The following is a 5,165-nucleotide window of genomic DNA, read 5'->3' as shown; positions in this document are numbered from 1 at the left end:
AAATTTGATATCGTATGAAGAAGTTACGACTTTCAGAATACAAGACCTAAGTCAAACCACAAGATCTACGCAACCAAACAGTCGAGATCGCGATGGACATAAGTATCAAAAGCCTCAAACACCTCATCAATGATTGTCTCATACATTTTAAGAAGATGAAAGGGTAAATGTGGACGAAAAAACCAAGTAACCAAATATGTACAAATCGAAAAATATATTCAAATCGTTATCCTAATGAATAAGTACACCCTAAATCTCTAGTACACTACGAAATGTTAAAAGTAATACTATATATATATATATATATATATATATATATATATATATATATATATATATATATATATATATATATATATATATCGCACACTCTATAAAATTACACCCAACTCTATGAAATGTTAAAAGTAACAATATATAAATTCTATGAAGGACGTATTCGACAAAATTAGCCGGTAGCGGTTAGCTTGTAACATTTTGTTAAACGCTACATGAAGTAACATTTGGATTTGGAGCGTTTTGTTTAAACTAAACGCTAGAAGATTGTAGTGTCAAACAAGACTTTCTGTTCAAAACGATGCGTTTTGTCAAATGCTAGAAGCTAGAAGCTCTCAAACGCTCCATGTCGAACACGCCATAATTAGGCCTGACAATTGGGTTAGGTTCGGGTTGGCGGGTCAGAAATCATAAACTCAACACAACCCATATAATATATGGGTTGACGGGTTGGCAGGTAATGGGTTGGTGGGTTGGAAACCTCAAGCCAACCCAACCCATAGAACCATTTAAGTATATGGGTTCGTGGGTTCACAAGTTAATGGGTCAAACCCAACTCATATAACCCGTTTAATAAATAAGCAACATATTTTAAAAAATGAGGTTTTTTCAACTTAAATTCATAAAATGATTAAAGTAATTAACATAAAAAATATGCTTTCAAAATAAATTCAAAAGTCAATAACATCCAAATAAAAATAAAAAATGAAAACATTCATAGAAAGTGGATGTATTCTTTGTTCGTGACTCGTAAAAATAACATGTATTTTTTCTTTTTCCGATTAACAAACTACAAATGCAGATTAGTCACATACGAATATGGAAGGAATATAATGATATGAAATATTACGAATACGGATGGAAATCAAATTTCATTAATAATTAAATATATCATTTTTATAAATGTAATATATATATATATATATATATATATATATATATATATATATATATATATATATATATATATATATACACATGTGTGCGGGTTGATGGGTTGACCCTCGAATCCAAACAGATAACTCAACCCAACCCATGAAATAAACGGATTGGTGGGTCAAAAATCTCAATCCAAACCCGTCTATTTTCGGGTTTGGTCAGTATCGGGTTACAGATTGGATCGAGAGTTACCACCCCTACCAAAAATGTTAAAATTAACATTAAGAGTTTCAAAAAAATTAGCTAGGGGAGTGTGTTTAACTTTATATGTGAATAAGAGAGTATCTAGTAACCCCTAAAGATGATTAACAATAAAAATGTTAAAAGCAACACTATATTAAAAGTTATATTGTACCTTCAAAAGAAAAAAAAATGTTTGATATTTTATATAACTATCACATATGAAATTAAACAATTAAACAAATAAATTTTCAGAAAAATTAATTCATCATAACTACTAAAAATAACTTTAAGCCAAATATTATATTTAATCTATTCACGAGTAAATTGCGGGTAAAGACGATTGAGATTATATGGTTTTTATATAAATCTAATTTATCATATGAAAATAAATAATGTTTTATATCAATTTAATTTAAAAATTATTATTTTAAAATTAATAATGACATTTCTAATTATAAAAAAATATGTATCCGCTCTAATAAATGAAAGTTATTTTTGTTATATGTTATACGTTTATTTAATTTGTCAAATATCATTTTTTGGTTATTTTAAATTATTATTTTTTTCATATATGTCATTTTATGAGTTTTACTATTTTATTAAATTTCACATAATATTTCAATGTAATAATTACAATAAATGTAGTCATAAATGGATATAAGTTTCATTAATAAACTTATCTTTTAATTTCAAAATTTCTCTGATCTCATTTTTTTTTTTATTTATTTAAATTATTTGTTTAAATTTAAAAGATAAAAAAACATTTCAATTATAATAATTCATTATTTTTCTTATTTTATTATAAATTCAAAGTTCTTTTATATATATATATATATATATATATATATATATATATATATATATATATATATATTAAATTAACCCATATAATATATGAGTTTCACAACTAATTTATAAATAATATTTTGATTATATAATTGATTATATAATTGTATTTTATGCGATGAACATTCATCTTCGTATATAAATAAAATATAAATAAAAACAACCATTATCACTAGTTTAACCTCAAAACGTTACCATAGAAAACATTTCACACAATAAAATAAGGAAACAAAGTCTAAGCTTGGAATTATTTACGTTATGAGAAAAGGTGTCATCGGTTGAGTGTAGAATACGTGTCCTGGTCGGCATATTCATTAATTGGAACATCAATCGTTGCACCTTGCCACTTCCCAAAGCCATGGACACGTTCACGCGACTACCATCTTATTAATATGCTTGTAATTAAAATTTAATTAATTTTTATCTTTTAAGGGATTTAATAACTTAATATCTACGTATTTTCATATATACCAAAAATTATATCTTTTGTTTATATCTTTTATGAAATCGAATCATGAATTTTATCAACTTAAGATTCAATATGAAAGCCTTTAAAAAAAACAACGGAAATTATTTATATATATATATATATATATATATATATATATATATATATATATATATATATATATATATATATATATATATATATATATATATATATATATATATATCATTACTATATATAAAAACCTTTTTATTCTCAAACCGCCTAGATCATATTTATAGGGTTCTTAAGACGACACGTAACCTACCTTTCAAACAACGTTGTGGACATCGACGCCGATTCACATGGCATCATGTTCCCTGCAACGTTTCTTTTGACCTATTCCAAGGACATCAAACTCCATTCACATCGCTCGGAATCCGTTTGAACTTCTGGATATTCCTCATTCACGCTCTTACGCTCCTGCGGATGCATTGTCCATTCTCTTCACGTTCTTCATTCTCATTAACGTTGATCCAAGAAGGACATGCAGTTAGGTAATCGATTTAATTTTTGTTTCAGCACAAATCATGTATGGTTTTCAATTCCTAAAGTAGGGGTTAGGGTTCGCCAATGGTAAAATTACCGTTGATGCAATTCATTGTAGAGAGGGTCTTAATCTGGATTTATTGTATTAGAAAACCAAGGACGTGGCAACAAATAACATCTCTTCTTCTAAAAATACAGAATGAATGTCTCTCATTTTCAAAACCTGCAAAACTCTTATGCATCTCTTTATAGAAGATAAAAGTTTGTGATAACCCTAAACCCAAAAATCCTTATTCGTTATGTACTTTTCAAATCTCATTTCTTTGTTATTTTTTTTTCTATCGAGGCTTATTAAGAAGATGATGAAGGAGAGGGTGGAATTTTGAAATGATAATGAAAGTTTAAGTAGTAGTTGCACATCATGTGTTCGACGAAATGCATCATCTTCAACCCAAGTAAAAAATCCCTACCTTTTATGCAATTTTGATAAATATAAATTTAGGTTCTACACCTTTTTTTGATAGTATTTGCTTAAATTCCAAAGCCATTTATTTACTTTTTATATTTATAGTTTCGTGTTTGATATCCAAACTGTCTTTTCTTTCTCTATTCATAGTTGGATTTGGTTACAGTGAGATCGAATGGGATATGGATTTTGGTTTTACACGGTCTCAGTGATATCAGAAGCGGATACCAAGAACTCGTCACCTACTGTTTAGTTTCAAACTCCATATATAGTTTCTGTCAATTACAATGCTTTAATGCTTGTTTGCAACACCGGAGTGAATTTTTTTGCATAATATTTATTTAAGGTGGGATACACTTCAAAAAATTTATTTCCATTAAATTCCTTCATTAAAAAATTATGAGTATAATAGTATTACATTAAATTATAATACGATGGCTTATACTCCCAAAATACTTTACCGTTAACTCCTAAAGTAATTGATTAATACAATGAGAACAAGAAAGACTATTGCTAAAATATCATCTTTAGTAAACCTTGCTGTGCAAAAGGCAAAACATGGTAAATGTTACAAGCATTAACGTTAAAGGCGTATTACAAAGTTAGTGAAACAAAATTTAGCAAACTTCTATATGAGGTATTTCGTGTTTCTTCATCCAGTTTTCTATACCTTTCACTATAGCATGAATGTATAGTCTTAACTAGGGCTGTAAACGAACCAAACGAACACGAACAAGGTCTTGTTCATGTTCGTTCGTTTAAATTAGCCGAACAAGAAACGAACACGAACGAATAAACGAACGAGATTTCCTTGTTCATGTTCGTTCGTTTAACAAATCACTTTGTTCATGTTCGTTCATTTATGTTCGTGAACATGCTAAACGAACATAAACGAACAAACATAAACGAACAAAGATAAAAAAAAAAACACAATTGAACATATATGAACATAAACGAACATATAATATAGCAATATAATAAAAAAATAATTGAATATAGATGAATATAAATAAACTTAAACGAATGAACATCAACGAACTTAAACAAACATTATAAACGAACGTTCACGAACATAAATGAACGAACGAGACCATTGTTCATGTACGTTCATTTAACTAAACGAACGATAATTTTTATTCATATTCGTTCATTTATTAAATAAACGAACATAAACAAACTTCCCGCCGAACAGTTCACGAACGGTTCGTCGAACGTTCAGTTCGTTTACAGCCCTAGTCTTAACTCAATTTCACTAAGCTTTTCTACCATTAATTTCAACAGTACTTTTATGACAGTTCCAATATCAATGTAAATTTATGTTTCTTATTCTCTACCAAGGATTTATGGTCATTGTTCCCAGGAACTAACAATTTTGTTTATATATACAAATCTTAACAAGAATCATGCTCGGGATCCATGTTTTGAAAACCAGACTGGCTGGTTCAACCGAGAACCGGTCCGGATCTGGTTTTTAAAGGC

At 28.2% G+C, this 5,165-nt stretch overlaps 1 long non-coding RNA gene across 2 annotated transcripts; it reads left to right on the top strand.

Annotated features, from left to right (window-relative positions):
• Positions 1-2,964: 2,964 nt before the first annotated feature.
• On the top strand, positions 2,965-4,680 carry LOC145033433 (uncharacterized). Of its 2 annotated transcripts, none has more exons than XR_013677548.1 (3): positions 2,965-3,228; positions 3,577-3,675; positions 3,837-4,680. It is a non-coding gene; the product is annotated as an uncharacterized LOC145033433 (long non-coding RNA). The 2 variants fall into 2 exon arrangements; XR_013677547.1 differs by having other exon boundaries at positions 3,567-3,675.
• The last annotated feature ends 485 nt before the right edge of the window (positions 4,681-5,165 follow it).

The sequence above is a fragment of the Lactuca saligna genome, chromosome 3 (genome assembly GCF_052625555.1).
Source record: "Lactuca saligna cultivar CGN05327 chromosome 3, ASM5262555v1, whole genome shotgun sequence".
Classification (NCBI taxonomy): domain Eukaryota; kingdom Viridiplantae; phylum Streptophyta; class Magnoliopsida; order Asterales; family Asteraceae; genus Lactuca; species Lactuca saligna.
This window is presented reverse-complemented; position numbering and strand designations above follow the sequence as displayed.